An 18,403-nucleotide genomic window follows, 5' to 3' on the forward strand; every position below is an offset into this window, starting at 1 on the left:
AGACTCTCTGAACTCCAGTTTCTGATCTGTAAAATAGAGTTATTAATAATAATGTCAGTGTCACTCAGTGGCTATTGGTATTAAGTAGATAATCTGCATTAAAGAAATTTACACAGAGTCCGGCACATGGTGAAATGTTCTATGTAAATGCTCAATTTTCTTCCCTTTCATTATTTTACAATTGCTAAGAATTGCTGTCTCATCAATTAAGCAAATATTCTACATCCAGTATTTTCCACCAGTTTTTCACTGGGTCTTCAAGGTCAAGGTAAAGTACTTTTTATTATTTCTATATCCCAAGTCATCAAGTAAGGTAAAGCATTTTGATTCAGCAGGTTTGGAGACAGTTCTACTACCACTGTTTTTATTGTCTTTTTTCTCAAAAACTACAAAATGTAGCCTTTAGAATTATATATTAGGCTTTTGTAAACAATGTATTTACTAAAATGTAAACATGGAATAAATTAGAGTTTGTGATATTTGTTGTTTGACATATTATACATAGATAAAAACTCCTTGGATCTGCTAATATCTTTCTAGAATTTAGAGTTGTTTTTGTTTTTTTCTCACAGCCAGAGATGGAAGGTTTCATCTAAAACCAACAGGTAATGATTTAGATCAGGGCAATCTCTGATACCTCAAGTTCAGAATCTTTTGTCAGAAGGTGCTTCCTTTGTTGATTTATTTGTTTTAGGTACATATTAAACATCATTTATGTATCATGGTCTGCGCAAGGCACTGTGGTGGGCAGAGACCATGCCATCTTGGAATTTCTAACCTGGAGGGGATAGAAAGCATGTACTTAAATAGCCAAGATGCAAGGTAAAATTGGTAAGTACCACAAAGATGTTGAGGTCGAGTATCATGGAATTTCAAAGGAAGGAGAAATTGTTTCCCGCTAAGGGGAGATGAAAGTCTTTGAAGAACTTTTTTTTATATCTAGTGAATGGTAAAGGGCAAACTCAAAAGATGTCACCTTCCAGTTAGGTGCCGTGAATGCATTGGTGCTCTATAACTTCAATCACAAGGAAAGAGAGTTTAGGTGACTGTGGTACTTCCATCCTGGGAACCCAAAGGCTCTGAGAACGCTGTGGATCACAGGTCAATAGGGGAGAGCACTTCTGTTCGCTTGATCCATCCATAGTTATGGTGCGAGTCATAGTGCATTGTAGCCATTTATTTTTCTGGCTTCCTGGGGAGCTGATGAATTCTGGAGTGCAGCCACTATGCCTTTCCTTTGCTAGCACATAGCCAGGCTTGAGCAAATTATAGATACCCAACACATGACTGTGTTATAGAATGGAAGACCTACCAAACCAGAGAAACCAGGCAGGAAGAATGGGTTTCAGTGTTGCCAGTGTAGTTTAAATCCCTCACAGACAAGTTTTGGGGTCTGGCAAGGATAGTGCATTCAGGTCATGCAGGCAGGAGGCTGTGGCTTCCAGAATAGGCCAGCATTGGCTGGGCTACAATGGCACACTGGCCCAGGGAAGGTGGAATTACAGCATTACTGAGCCTTGCTCAGTGAAGAAAGCACCATTATTCTCTACTAGCCTCTGGCTTGAAGTTAGTGGTGGTGACATGAGGGTGAATGCAGGCATGTGGGTGTGAAGATGCCTAAATGAGGGAAGGGAAAAAAAAACACTGGAGTGAAAAATTGACTCAACAGCTAAAGCTTAGAGAAAGTCTCATTTTTCTCCAACTCTTCTGACGTATTCTTCTAAAGGGGTAAGTTATAGATAATTCTTAAAAAAAAAATAGAGAGCAATTTTTGGAAAGTTTTGGCTTTTTTATATCTTCTGAAATGTAAGATATAGACAAAAATAAATCACTAGCCACCTAACTTGTTGCTGTAAGAATTCCAAGTCATGAAAAATTTCTAACCCTAGAGAAAATGCCATCTCTACACAATTCTTCCTTTTGACTCTAAATTAATTTTTAGGCAAAATTAGTTGGCCCAATGTACAATGCTTTCCAAATACAATAAAGGAGTTCATAGAAGAGACCAATATAGCAGATTACATGTTCAAAGGCAAAGAATTAGTCAAGTGTTTCTCAAATTAAGGTTCATTGACTGCCCGTGTCGGAATCATTTAGCAAGTAGGTTAAAAATGCAGATTTCAACCGCCCCATTCAAGACTTAATTAATCAGAGTCTCTGGGAAAAGCATCTCAGAAATCTGCATTTTAAACACACAAGCCTCTCTCCAAATAATTCTAGTGTACTGTAAATATGTGAATTGCTGTTACATTCTGTAGACTTCATGAACCAAAAAGTGTCTCTCATTGTGTTTGAAGATTAATCTACTAAGCTAGTGTGTTCTAAGGCCTCCTGCCACTATCAATATAGAGCAAAGAGCTGGAAGAAGTGGAAGCAAGGCTGAAGGGGACAAAGTAGACATAGAAGGTGTGCACACACAAAGGGGCTGGAGTCATCTTAGGAAGCTGAATACAGGGTCAGAGCAAATGAGAAATCATAGTGTTGGCAGACAGACAAAGCAGACAAAAAGAGGAGGATGCAGTTGCCAAATGGCTAATCAATGTGTGTGGTTAAAACTCCACATTAATAATCAGGAATGAGATCTACAAAAACTGTAGAGAACTATGTGAGTCAGGGAGGTAAAAGACCAGATCTGAACAGCTACAACATGCAGAATCCACTATACAAGGTGACGTTTTTCCTTAAACTAACAGCCTTTAAATTTTTTTTCTAAAAACTGGAACCATGACCCTAAATCGGGCTAGACTGAGATTTGCAAAGAATTAAGATATGGGTGAAGTAGAAAATTAAAATAAACAGTAATATTCAGCCATTATTTTCCTCCCAAGAAATAACATCCAGTTTGAGTTCCTAAGCACTGTAGGAATTGCTTGAATAATAACAGTTAATATTCATTGAATATCTCTATGTACCAGGACAGTTTTAAGCATCCTCACAAACAACCCTGTGAAATAGGTACTATTGATATGGCTGTCCTATAGATGAGAGAACTGAGGGAAAAAGAGGTTAAGCAATTTGCTCAAGGCCATGTAACTCCTGAGAGCACAGCTAGGATTTGAACTCAGGCCATCTGAATCCAGAGTCTGAATTCTTCACCACTGTTTTACACCATCTGCTGCAGAGTAGGTATGTCTGTAGATTTCATACAGAAATCAACTCTCAGTTCAATGAATTATTAAGGCTGAATCATTATTGCTGCTGTTACAATGTCTATAAAATTAGGGAGGGAGTTTAGGAGTTCTCTGTACAGCATTACATACTGTTTACGTTTAAAATGTACCCAACATCTTATGTACAAATGCTAACATTTGACATCACAAATATCTAATCTGCTGTATAATGTGGTTTTCACAAAAAATAATGCCAACATAATTTTCATGGTAGGAAGGCAACCAAAGAACCCAACTCTGTGTGTTTGTGTACGTATCTGTGTGGAATTGACTCTTTTGTTCGGCATGTATTCTTTACTTTATTCAATTTTGGCTCAGATTTTGTGGACTTGTTCAAACATTTATTCTGAAATGAATCTGTGCACGTATACAGAAGAAGTCATTCCTTTTATCTAACATCTCTAGAGTTTGTCTTCCTGCTTGAGGCTCCAAGGCACACCATGGCCATATAGGAAGGGAGAAACTTAAAGAAAGAAAACCCAGGTTGAGTATGAAAGCCTTATGATTATAAAACAAAATGGAGCTATTTTCAAACTGAATGAAAAATAAATTAAGAACATTTGCTAATGGTTTTGTCATGCTTTTATGATACCTATCATTTTATTTTCATTTATAGATGACTTTTTCTTTTTAAAGTCTAGTGTTCAGGGATGTCCCTGGTAAAGTCTAACCTTTCAAAATGTACTGACAGTTGTGGGTGACTGGTCTATAGTTACCACTGATTAAAGCTATTCTCTCATCCCTCGTGCACAGTTGAAATCCTTTTTAAGATAGCAGCAACTAACTCCTTCTCCCCCCAACCCCATCCCCGACTACTACTACATCAAGAGTGTGAGCAACAGAAACAAAGAGATAGACAAAGTTGCAGAGAACAAATGTGAACTTTTCCTCCAGAATCTGGAGAATAAAAGCCAAGTCAGTAAGTTTTTAAATTCATGAGACCACATTTAATTTTACACTCTCCTTTGAGAAGCTGCAGATTATTGGTTTGGAAAGTCTCACTATGTGTTTGTTGGAAATATAATCCAATGCATGGCAAATATAATAGAAACTAATGAATGTGACCATCTAGCATAAACTAAAATAACAACAGCAAAATTCATGTATAAAACACATGTATTCTAGTTCAATTCTAGCACAAGGAGACTCTGCTTTTGTTTCACTTTCTGTTTTTCTACTTTCTAATAAGCTGTTATGAATCCTATTCCCAAAAATCCATATTAGCAGATTAATAGTAAAATTGTGTTCAAATGCAGTTTTTACTCTCTGCTTATCACAACACTATAAAGTCAGCTTTTTCTGATGATCTACTCTCTCTCTCTCTCTCTCTCTCTCTCACACACACACACACACACACACACACACACACGCAAACACTACAAATAAATTAACAAAATATATTCCCAGCTTCTTTGGTGAACTACAGAAAGTATAATAACATGGTAAGAAAGAATGAAAATTTAATTCATTAGCTCAAAGATTAGTTTACATATCTTTTCTAATAACCTGAAAAGTAAAGTAAAGCAAAACAAAACAAAACAAAAAACCAAAAAGCAATCCTCTGAACACTAGAAGAAGTATACTCATAGTGACATGGGGTAAATAAAGTGGGTGGTTTAATTTTTTTAAATTTAGTTGCTCCAACATTTTCTAACTTTTCCTATTCTTACTTTATTTTTACTTATTACTCTTGAAAACATCTGTCAATGTCATGCATTCCAAATTGTCAGGGAGAGAAGATATGAATTAAAGAGAGGAATAGTTGGTAATCCTTTTTATTCTTTTCAGAATAAGCTAAAAACTAAGGGAAAAAAGAGAGAAAAGGTCAAAATAAAAGTTTAATAAACTGTAGCAAGCAAAATATATGTCAATCAAATTAAAGCTATACTTTAGAACATGTTAGAAATCAGTTTTACGTTTCATAGTACTCTGACTCGATCATTTGGAGTGCTTTTCCCCCAGACAGAGCAACTGAGCTAAATTCTGATTGTACCAAACAATTCTATTTACACATTATAAGGTTAAATCAAATGTATATTCCTCTGAATATGTATGTAGGTTGGGAGGCACATGAGTAATTGGAAAGGGTGAAGGGTGAGAAATGATGATTCTTATCTCAATGCACAATCGCAGGAGTGGTTATTGCCTTAAAGATGTAAGCTTTATTAAATATCATTGTTGGTGATATTCTTTGTGCGAGTGTTTACTTTGGCTTTTACTTGTAAAACAACAATGAGCTAGCAATAAAACACCTCGAGTTGCCTATGTTCAGAAGATGCCAGGACAGAAGATTTCTATCGCTTTCCAAGACTCAGAAAATATCCAAATTAATTAGAACACATCTATGTTACTCTAAGATTTTCTCTTTTCTTTGTTTTTCTTTTCTTTTTGTCTCTTCCTTTCTCTTTTTCCTTTCCCTTTACTTTCTTTTCTGTTCTTTACTTCTCTTTTTAATTTTCCTATTCCACTTAATCCCCTAAATATCCAAGATTTGTAAACCAGAAGGGAGACTTTCACCAATATGGTCTACCCATCAGACTTCACAAACAGCTCCCAGAAAGTCATATATACAACTGGTTGAGAAGAGAGGTGAACCTGAAAGTGCAGACCATGATGGTAACAAAACTAATATTCCACAGTTCACTTAAGACATGATTTTTAATTGAATAGTGGCAATATCATTTGAAAACTCCATGCACTCACCTGATGCTTAAGTGATTTCTTTAGGAATAAAGAGTCACCGGTGGAAATTATTCAATATACTTGGGCGAAGTCTGCTTTTGAAAATAATGAACAAAAATAATGTCTTTGATCTGGGGGTCCTGGGGAAAGATCAAGAATGCACAAATTGAGATAAATGAGAACAGCTCTCTATTTCTCTTACAAGTACTCTTCAAATTGGGATTTTGACTAGTTTAAGAAAATAATTGCCTTTAAAAAAAAGACTCAGTGACTTTCATTGTTGGCAATTGACATTTGTAGATCATAAAACATAAGTTCCTATTCAAATAAGTAAAACAAATCAAGTAGGTAAGAGATAATCTCTATTGCCATTCTTCTCTAAAATCAAATTTCTCATTTCTGCAAAGCTTTAGGAATACACATCTTAAAAATAAAAAATAATTGTACAAGAAAAAAGTGAGTCATAAGACCATTAAAGCAAATTCATAAAAGTTCATTTTACCTACTATTAAAAATAGTTTTACTTCAAGAAACTTGAATATTCCACAGAGAGTTAGTGGTCAATAATCTGCCTTGTTTGAGAAAGATGAATCAGCAATCTCTCGAGGGGCAAGATGGCGGAGTGGAGGTGAGCTCCTGGATTCGTGCTCCCGGAAAGGAAGGCATGGATCTCGACCTGCCACAACGCTAGAGGATTGCTCCTCCACAGGAACGGTGGGGTGAACCCATGGAGAATCACCGTGGGACACAGAGAACAAGAAAAAACAGAGGCGAGTGGGAAATCAGACCGAGACAATTTCGAGAGTGCGGGACGGAAAACAGACAGCGGAGTGCGGGACGGCCGTACCTGCCTCACCGGCGAGTGGGGCGGGTTCAGCCCCACAGCAAAGCGGCTTGATCTCCCCACTGACCCCCACATCCACTCGGTCAGGGATCTGACTGAAATTGGTGCAGAATCACCGCGGGAGACGTGGAGCTCCGAGGACAGGTGACATAAGCGGGAGAGAGCTTAGGCTCCGGCGGGTCTCCTTGGTGCCCTATCTCTTAAAGGGACAGACGCGGACCTGCACCGAGGCGAGGGGCCGCGAGCGTGAAATATTAAAGCGGGACTTTTTTGCTCTTTTCTTCCCCTACGGCGGCTCTCCGGCTGGGGAGCCGCTGTGGGCCCTGGCGCCTGCCGAGCTCTGAACGCTCTCCCCCGGCGCCTGCGACCGTTGGACTGCGGATGCGCGGTCGCCATTTCGGTTCCCACAGCTAAGCGGAAAGGGCCTTGGACTCTGGCGGGTCTCCGTGGTGCCGGTGCCCTATCTCTTAAAGGGACAGACGCGGACCTGCACCAAGGCGAGGGGCCGCGAGCGTGAAATATTAAAGTGGGATTTTTTTTTTTAATCTCTCTCTCTCTCTCTTTCTTTCTTTCTTTCTTTCTTTCTTTCTTTCTTTCTTTCTTTCTTTCTTTCTTTCTTTCTCTTTTCTTTCTTGTTTTCTCTTTCTTCTTCTTGTTATTCATATTGTTTCTCTTTTTTTTTTTTCCTTTCTTTTTCTTTTCTCCTTTTCGGTGGCCCTCCAGCCCAGGAGCTACTGTATACTCCTGAGTGCTCCAGACCCCCAGTTCTGATTCCTATCACACCCTGAAAATTGCCCCCCAGTGCCAGTGATCTGCGGGTGGGCAGCAGCAATTGTGCGGGCCAAGGTCTAACTGCTGCAGAGCCATAGGGTGTCAGGCGGCTCCCCAGGAGGCTCCATCCCCTGATCCATAGACCCTCTCCAGGTCCCCTTCCCAGGTGTGAACACTGAGTGCTTCCCCAGACGCAAGAGTGTGGAGCCCGGACCTTGGGAACACTGGGACAGTGTAGACCTTTGCCCGTGGGAGCTGCAGCAGCTGGGGCACTGAGGGAGTGAGGGTACTGCCTCCTCTGCCTAGCCAGTGTCTTTCCTGCGGAAAGAGACAGAAACCACACATCCAGAGGAAGAACCAAAAGACAGGGGGGAAAAAAAAAAAAAGAAAAAGAGAGGGAGAAGAGGCTTTCTGCTTGCAAATACTGTGAATCCTGCCTACTAACTAAAAGTCCACAACACAGTGATTTAACTTGCCAAACTGGTCTTAGGTCAAGCCAACCCTCTGGGGGTGGACCCATCGGAAGCAGTCCCCCAACTGAGATAGAAAAAAACTCTAAACAACACACAACAGTCTCCGCCTCTAGACAAAGGAAGCAACATACCTAGACTGTTTCACAGCCTAAGAACAGAGTATAAGACGTGCTGTTAACTAGACTAAAGCTGTGAGAAAAGATCTAACGATAGAGCCAGATGGGAAGGGCTCAGCAGAAAAATATGGGGAGCACAAAAAACCAAATGGAAACCTCGCTCCCAAAGAGAAATACCAACTCTCCTCCAATTGGCACAAGCCAGTTTCAGAATACCAACATGTTACCAGAAGAATTTCAGTCTTGGGTTATAAATAAGCTGAATGATATACAAGAAAAAATAGATATCCAACACAAAGAAACCACAAAAAAATTCCAGGATTTGGAAGAAAAATTCACTAAAGAAATAGAAATATTGAAGAAAAACCAAACTGAACTCCTAGAAATGAGGGATTTATTCAGGGAGCTACAAAACACAATGGAAAGTCTCAAGAACAGGGTAGATCAAATAGAAGACAGAATCTCAGAGATCGAAGATAACTCTTTCCAATTAAATAAGACAGTCACAGAGATAGAGCAAAGAAATAAGAAAAAAGATCAGAGTCTTCAAGAAATGTGGGATTATGTGAAGAAACCTAACGTGAGAGTCATAGGCATCCCTGAAGGTGAAGAAGATAATAAGCAAGGGCTGGATAAACTATTTGAAGACATAATAGAAGAAAATTTCCCAGGCCTTGCTAAAACTTTAGATATACAGGTTCAAGAAGCTCAAAGAACCCCTGGTAGATTCATAGCAAATAGGAAAACACCACGCCACGTAGTCGTCAGACTGACCAAAATATCCACTAAAGAGACCATTCTGCGAGCTGTAAGGAGACAGAAACAAGTAACATACAAAGGGAGACGCATTAGAATTACGCCAGATTTCTCAACTGAAACTTTACAAGCAAGAAGAAGTTGGGGCCCCATTCTCACTCTTCTGAAACAGAATAATGCCCAGCCTAGAATCTTGTACCCAGCTAAGCTAAGCTTTCTATATGAAGGAGAAATTAAGACATTCTCAGATAAACAAGGACTGAGGGAATTCACCAAGACAAGACCACCCCTCCAAGAAGTACTCAAAAGAGAGTTACACACGGATCATCACAACAAAGACCCACGAATGTAAAACCACCCAAGAGCTAAAGATCAAATTCTAGCCACCACAATGGCTCAAGAGAGAAAACATAGCAATGAAGTTCTACCCAATAAGATAAACAGAAATCTGTCCCAATTATCAGTTCTCTCACTAAATGTCAATGGCCTGAATTCCCCACTCAAGAGACATAGACTGGGCCAATGGATAAAAAAACACAAACCAAGTATCTGCTGCCTTCAGGAAACTCACTTAACCAGCAAAGATGCATTTAGACTGAAAATAAAAGGATGGAAATTGATATTTCAAGCAAATGGTAGCCAAAAGAAAGCTGGTGTGGCAGTTTTAATTTCCAATAACTTAGTCTTTAAACCAACAAAAGTAATAAAAGACAAAGACGGTTACTACATACTGGTGAAAGGCACAATTCAACAAGAAAACATAACCATACTTAATATATATGCACCCAATCTAGGCGCACCCAGATTCATAAAGCAAATCCTACTCGATCTAAACCAAATGATAGACAACAACACTTTAATAGTTGGAGACTTTAACACCCCACTGACAGCACAGGACAGATCCTCCAAGCAGAAAATAAGCAAAGACATAGTAGACTTAAACAGAATGCTAGAACAAAAGGACCTGACTGTCATCTACAGGACATTCTACCCGAAATCCACTGAATATACATTCTTCTCATCAGCTCACGGGACATTCTCTAAGATTGACCATATCCTAGGACATAAAGCAAGTCTTAAAAAAATTAAAAAAATAGAAATCATACCCTGCATCTTCTCAGATCACAATGGAATAAAAGTAATAATGAACCCTAACAGGAACTCTCATTCCTACTCAAAGTCATGGAAGCTAAACAACCTTCTCCTGAATAACAATTTTGTAAAGGAAGAAATTAAGTCAGAAATCAAAACATTCTTTGAATTAAATGACAAAGGTGACACAACTTATCAAAATCTATGGGATGCAGCTAAAGCAGTCCTGAGAGGAAAATTCATTTCCATAAATGCCTATTTCAAAAAGACAGACAATTTACAACTAGACAACTTAATGAATAGACTCAAAGAGCTGGAGAAAGAAGAACAGACTGACCCCAAACCCAGCAGAAGGCGAGAAATTATTAAGATCAAATCAGAATTAAATGAAAAGGACAACAAAAATGCTATAAGGGAAATTAATAAAACAAAAAGTTGGTTCTTTGAAAAGATAAATAAAATAGACACACCACTGGCTAGACTAACCAAGAGCAGAAAAGAAAAATCTTTAATAACTTCCATCAGGAACATGAAAGGAGAAATCACAACCAAAGCCACAGAGATACATGACATTATCTATGAATATTACAAAAATCTTTATGCACACAAATTGGAAAATGAGGAGGAAATGGACAAATTTTTAGAAACACACAGCCTTCCCAAGCTCAATCAGGAAGAAACAGAATTCCTGAATAGACCAATATCAAGAACTGAAATTGAAACAGCAATAAAAAACCTTCCCAAAAAGAAAAGCCCTGGTCCAGATGGGTTCACACCTGAATTTTACCATACATACAAAGATGAACTGGTGCCCATCCTACGTAAACTATTCTTCAATATTGAGAAGGATGGAATTCTCCCCAACACATTCTACCAAGCCAATATAACATTGATACCAAAACCAGGAAAGGATGCAACAAAAAAAGAAAACTACAGACCTATTTCTCTCATGAACGTAGATGCAAAAATTCTCAATAAAATCCTAGCAAATCGTATCCAAGTGCTGATTAAAAAAATAATTCATCACGACCAAGTAGGCTTCATCCCAGAGATGCAGGGGTGGTTCAACATACGAAAATCTATAAATGTAATTAACCACATAAATAGAAGCAAAAATAAAGACCATATGATCCTCTCAATAGATGCAGAAAAAGCATTTGACAAAATTCAACACCCTTTTATGATAAAAACACTTTACAACATAGGCATAAATGGGACCTACCTAAAAATGATACAAGCCATATATGACAAACCCACAGCCAACATCATACTGAATGGGGAAAAATTGAAAGCATTCCCACTCAGAACTGGAACCAGACAAGGCTGCCCACTGTCCCCATTACTTTTCAACATAGTATTGGAAGTCCTTGCAAGAGCTATCAGACAAGAGAGCAGAATCAAAGGTGTCCAAATAGGGACAGAAGAGATCAAACTCTCACTCTTCGCTGATGACATGATGTTGTATCTGGAAAACCCCAAGGACTCAACCAAGAGACTCCTGGAATTAATTAACGAATTCAGTAATGTCTCAGGTTACAAAGTCAATACACACAAATCAGAGGCATTCATATATGCCAATACCATTCAATCGGAGAACCAAATTAAGGACTCAATACCTTTCAAAATAGCAACAAAGAAAATAAAATATCTAGGAATATATTTAACTAAAGAGGTAAAGGACCTCTAGAAAGAGAACTATGAAACGCTAAGGAAGGAAATTGCAGAACACGTAAATAAGTGGAAATCCATACCATGCTCATGGATTGGAAGAATTAACATTGTTAAAATGTCTATACCTCCCAAAGTAATCTATAGATTCAATGCAATTCCTATTAAATTACCAACATCATTTTTCACAGATTTAGAAAAAATAATTATACACTTTGTATGGAATCAGAGAAGACCCTGTATAGCAAAAGCAATGTTAAGCAATAAAAACAAAATGGGAGGTATTGATTTGCCAGACTTCAAACTATACTACAAAGCTGTGGTTCTTAAAACTGCTTGGTATTGGCACAAGGGCAGGGACACAGACCAGTGGAACAGAACAGAAAACCCAAATATAAAACCATCCTCATATAACCATCTAATCTTTGACAAAATAGACAAAAACATACTCTGGGGACAAGAGTCCCTATTCAATAAATGGTGCTGGGAAAACTGGATAGCCACATGTAGAAGACTGAAACAGGACCCACAGATTTCACCTTTCACAAAAATCAAATCACGGTGGATAACAGATTTAAACCTTAAATGGGAAATGATTAGAATTCTAGAAGAAAATGTAGGAAAGACTCTTACAGACATTGGTCTAGGCAAAGATTTTATGAAGAAAACCCCTAAGGCAATCGCAGCAACAACAAAAATAAATGAATGGGACCTGATTAAATTAAAAAGCTTCTGCACAGCCAAATAAACAGTCATGAAAATAAACAGACAGCCTACAGAATGGGAAAAAATTTTCGCATACTACACATCAGATAAAAGACTGATAACAAGAATCTATTTAGAACTCAGGAAAATCAGCAAGAAAAAATCAAACAATCCTATCAAAAAGTGGACAAATGACATGAATAGAAATTTTTCAAAAGAAGACATAAGAATGGCCAAAAACATATCAAAAAATGCTCAACATCCCTAATCATCAGGGAAATGCAAATCAAAACCACAATGAGATACCACTTAACTCCGGTGAGAATGGCCTTTATCAAAAAATCCCAAAACAACACATGTTGGCGTGGATGCGGAGAGACAGGAACACTCATACACTGCTGGTGGGAATGCAAACTAGTGTAACCCCTATGGAAAGCAATATGGAGATACCTGAAACAGATTCAAGTAGACCTACCATTCGATCCAGCAATCCCATTATTGGGCATATACCCAGAAGAACAAAAGTCATTCTTTAACAAAGACACCTGTACCCGAATGTTTATAGCAGCACAATTCACAATCGCAAAGATGTGGAAACAACCCAAGTGCCCATCAATCCACGAATGGATTAGTAAACTGTGGTATATGTATACCATGGAGTACTACTCAGCTATAAGAAATAACGATGATACGACATCTCTTTGGTTCTCCTGGAGAGAGCTGGAACCCATTATATTAAGTGAAGTATCCAAAGAATGGAAAACCAAGCATCACATGTACTCACCAGAAAACTGGTTTCCCTGATCATCACCTAAATGTACATCAGGGAAGGATACCAATTGGATATCAGACTGGGATGGGGGGTGGGGGGAGGGGATGGGTGTATGCCTACATGACGAGTGCGTTGCACACCCTCTGGGGAATGGTCATGCTTGAAGGTCCACACCCGGGGAGGTGGGGGGAGGAGGGGATGGAGGTATGACTACATGATGAGTGCCAGGCGCACTGTCTGGAGAATGAGAACGGACGCGCTTGGGACTCTGACTCGGGGGGATGGGTGGGACATGGACAATGTATATGACCTGAACTTATGTACCCCCATGATGAGCTGAAATAAAAAAAAGAATTAGCAATCTCTCCTGGAACAAATGGCTTGCTTTCGTTATTTGAATTTTCTTTTTTGGAATATTTCATCAGCATCACACCTACACCATTTCTATCATTAAATGGTACCAAGCTGTGTTATAAGAACCCTTGTCTTCATACCTCCTTGGCTCAGTAAAAACATTATTTTCTCTGATTCTTCTATATTTTCAACATACCACATATGCAGACTTGATCTCACCCACATCTCAGTGCTAAGTAGTCAATGTGATTTTTTTTTTTTTATTTTCAGGGAAATTTAGGATTGGAGCAGCACAACGGGCCATGCTAGTCCTAGTGGTAAAATTAAATTGACAAATATTTCTGAATGTTTACTCAAAAGGTTTCAGCACTGCTTTATTGATGTGGGAAGAGTTCTGTTCTCTGGATGACCAGTGACTTTCACAATACCTGCTACACATTTGATTCTCGAGAATGTTTGCTGAATGAATCAATGATATGCAAAAATCTGTTATATATTTTTTCCATTCAGATATCAGCCTGGCATGCTATGGAGAATGCCTGCACTCAGATGTACACATGTTCTTTTCAGGAACTACGGAGTTTTTCGTGGCCTGAGACAGGAGGGTGAGGAGAAGTAGAGTCTGGCTTGACTGAGTGTCTCCTGTGTGCTATCTCCAGCTCAGTACTTTACCTTCACTATTGCTATTAGTCCAACAAAAGTGCTGCAAGGTGAGCATTATTATTACCGTTTTACAGATGAGAAAATAGGTTCAGAACTGTTTGATCTCAAAGCCCTTGCTAAGGAGAATTGATTTAAAATTAGAATTTAAACAAAAATTATAACAAATAACAAGTTAACATTATTTGACAGTGGCTGAAAAGTTATCATGCACCAGAGAAGAAAGAATTAGGTGAATCTTATTAATTTCCTCCCCAGAGCTCCATTTAATAAAAAACACACACAATATATTAAGGCAAGTCTTGGAATTCAGTCTTTGCAGGCCCCAACTCATATCCCAATTACATTTTTAAGTCCTTAGCTTTATTACAGAAACTGCATTTGAAAGAATTTATATAAGATTTACTTAAGGTGAAACTCATAAAAGCTTTTTTTTCTTTTCTATTTTTGTTTTTACACGCATGTCAAACTGAAAAAGAAAGTCAGGTAAGGAAAACTCTGTATTTTTTACTAGAGTAGCAGTCAGATAGTATGTACACAACAGATAAGGCTGTATTTTTGAGACTTATTTGTATTGTTTTTAAATCAAAAACAAAATTAAAATTTCCAAATAGATTGGGATAAATACTTATAAGAGCGTTGACAAAATCAGGATTAAAGTCCTTTATATACAAAAGGAGTATATAATTTTAGAAGAAAATCAGTAAGACCACCATGCATAAGAAAAAATGAGAACTGATAGTTAACACAAAAGGATATATAAGTCGCTTAATAAACATTTTTAAATCTTTAATATCACTAGTAATTAAAAGTGAAAATTAAGACAATAATACAATTATATTTTCTCCAATTAAGCAGCATGGTTAATTTTTAAATTTTTTGTAACGCATAATCCAAGTCAAAGTGTAAATTTAAATTAGCCAACCAGTTTTGTAAAGTAGTTTATAAATATACATTAAGGACACTTTACATATGTTTCTAGGATTCCACTCTGAGAAGACATATATTCTGAAGACTGATTTGCTTGAAATGCAAGCAAATATTTAGATATAAAGGTATTCTTTGCAAAGATTCTTTTATGAAGTTAAAAGTCAGGAAGCTTAAATGTCCTCAAATAAGAAGCATATATGAACACCATTTAATGACAGTGGGAAATAAGTTGTTATGATATAAAAATAATAGCTATACAGCAGGCTATAAACTACATTATAGCATGTTCTCAACCACAGAAAATGACATTTAGTGCCAGATGTCAATATCAGTGATAGCAATGGTTATCTCTGTTTATTTGAATTATTATTCCTACTTGTTTTGCTATATTTTTGTGTATTTTCCAAGTTGTATTTCATAATTATAAAAAATATATTTTAAAAAAGGAGAAAAGCCAGAATGAAAGCAATCTCTCTCATTCTATAGGCTGAATAAGATGCAAAAAGACAAGAGGAATTTAATCCTGCACATCTCAATTTGACCTGAAGTTTCTTTGTGGTCCAGCTTCTGTGTAGTCCATCTAGGGACAAAAATCCAACCCAAACCAGGTATTGATTTAAGTTGACCACAAGGTCTGTATGACACAACACAGAGTGACAAGGTGACTATCCAGGTAAATGCATTATTAGGGTGCATCAATCCGATGTCCAGAACAAAGGAGGTGGTGGCCCAGTCTACTCTGAACTCATCAGACCCTGTGGGGGGGGTGGGCTGTGGTTGTTAGTGCTCTGCACCACATCTGAAGTGGAATGGTGAATAACTAGAGTCTGTCCACGAGAGGATGGCAACAATAGTAAAATGTCTAGAAGCTATTATTTCTAAGGTTAAAATTTCTCCTTGATTTCTTATTACTGTCAGAAAAAAGTCCATAGCCTTAGAAGACCCTGCTTCATCTTGGAAGACTCTCCCTTTGCTCACAAAGTCTGGTCACACAGGTCTTGTTTCAATTCCTTTGATATCTCAAGTTCCTCCCCACTCCAGCTACAAATACTGTTTCACCAGCCTAGAGTGCACCTACTTTCACACACACCCCACCCTCATCTCCTCCACCCACATACTGTCTTGCCTGGCCAATCCTTACATTTTTCAGATCTCAGATCAAGTATTTCTTTCCTTAGAAATACTTCTCTGACCACCCCCATTATACACTCTCATTTTACCCTGTATTTGTGTTTGGTTAATTCTCTTTCTTATGTCTGTATTGCTTGTTAAATTGTAACTCTGTGAGGACAGTCCCATGTGTGTTATTACATATCCCCAGAAAGCACAGTGCCTGGCCCATACTTTGAACTGTGTTTTGAATGAAAGAAACAATTTTGTAAAGCCTATCGGTCTGTAGTTTTTTATGAACACCTTCTACTTCTGCACCTTAATTTCTTTATAATGTTTAGAAAATGGGATTATAAATCCAAAAAAGGGAAGACAAGTGGGAAAGGAAGGAATATGATACCTACTAATCACACAGACATTCTGTACAACTCCATGAGCTAAAACTAAAATTAGTACCAGTCCTAAAATCACAAGAAAGAGCTTTCTAAAAATCTTTCTAAAACTTAAATCAGAAAATTAGCACCCTTATGGTAATGAACTCCCATTTATGAAGTATGTGCAAGTCATATTTGAATATAAGCATGGATTGGAGTTATTGTAAAGGAGAGCTGTCTACTGGGTAGTTGGGTTTGATTACTCTTAGGATCACTTCAAAGTATATGATTCTGTGACTTAGCAATCTCTTTGGCTGTAGAGGCACTACATAAGGAAGAGAGATTTAAGACAACACAGGGCATGGAGCTAAACAAAGAAAAGCTTGGGGAAGAAAAGGAAATGTAACACTGTTTCAAAACGTTTGATCTCATCATTTTGAACCTTCTCTGAGGCTGAGGTTGGCAGGCCTCCCAGAAAAACCAAAACAAAGCAACCTAACAGGGCATCACAAAACAAAAGGGGAACTAAGCTGGGAGATGAGAAGATGAAAACCCTGCATCCAGATTCACCGAGGAGAGAGACAGGAGACAGGAAAGGCAAGCTTTCTCGTCAGTGTCCTTTTCAAGTCACTTAAAGGCACACCTTTGAAACGAATGTCCTCGGTAGACAGAGGGCAGTTTCCTGAATCCAGAAGTCTGGACATTAATAACCACGGCTAAAGGGATGTGTTGAAATGTCAGTGCAACTGCTTTCCCTATCTTCACTATCCTTAACCCAAAGTTGCGTCATCACTCTGGAATGAGCAATGCCTGCTCAACAAACCCAGCTTTTTTCACCCCCTTTATATTTGCTTATTCACAGTTCAGAAATTGTCCAATGGCCTTCTTACTCTCTAATCAAGGGAATTCATATTGTTGTGGAAAGAAAAACAACTTTTATTTGGCTTGAGAGAACGACCCACATGATGTTTCTGTTGGAGACATGGAAGATGAAAACTGAGCTATATTGTGTAGCTTCGCCTTGTTAAGTGGCAATTTTTTTTCTAACCACAGTGTGAAGACTCTTTGTGAGGTAGAAAACAAATTTTTTATTTTGACTGCTGCTAAAAATATTTAATGTTTATTGGGTGCTCACCAGGTTGCAGACAATAAACTAGGTGGTTTGTATGCATTATCTTCTGAATCCTAACAACAGTCTGGAAGTAGATGCAATTATAGCCCTTCTTCCAAAAAAAAACATAGAGCAAGTAGGTTACTCAGCTTCCAGGCTGCAAACTTATAAGAGGCAGAGCCAGACATATATTTGAGTTTGCACATCACCTGTCAGGCATAGTTCAGCATAAAAAGTTTGTGATCTGCTGTTATGGACAGATAAATACCCCCACACTCCTTGTTAATTGTGGCAGAGGTGGGTCTAGCAAAAATAAATGATACTCAGAGATGGTTCATATCTGGAAACTGTATATTCTCTACTAGTATAAGAATTAGGAAAGTGTGATAGTATCAGAATTAGGAAACATTTACTTTAGTGTTATTAAAATTTTGAAATATACTTCAAAGTAGAGAGAATATTACAATAAAGTTCTACATATTGATCACCTAGCCTTAATATCATTTTACCATATTTCCTCCAGCTATTTTCTCTTTGCTCAATTATTTTAAAGTAAGCTCCAGATATCATGACCTTAGCCCTTAAATTCTTTAATATGCATCTCTAAAATTTAAGGACATTTTCTTACATACTATTCACTCCTAAAAAAAATTAACAAGTTTCTTATCATCTCATACCCAGTCCATATTCAGATTTCCCATATGTCCCCAATTTACCATTGTTTTTTTTACAACTGTTGAAATAAATTCATCATGATAATGATGAGAGGGATTTGAGGAAACTTCTACAGACAAACCAAATGTGGAAGGGATTTG

The sequence above is a fragment of the Lemur catta genome, chromosome 10, assembly GCF_020740605.2.
Source record: "Lemur catta isolate mLemCat1 chromosome 10, mLemCat1.pri, whole genome shotgun sequence".
Classification (NCBI taxonomy): Eukaryota; Metazoa; Chordata; class Mammalia; order Primates; family Lemuridae; genus Lemur; species Lemur catta.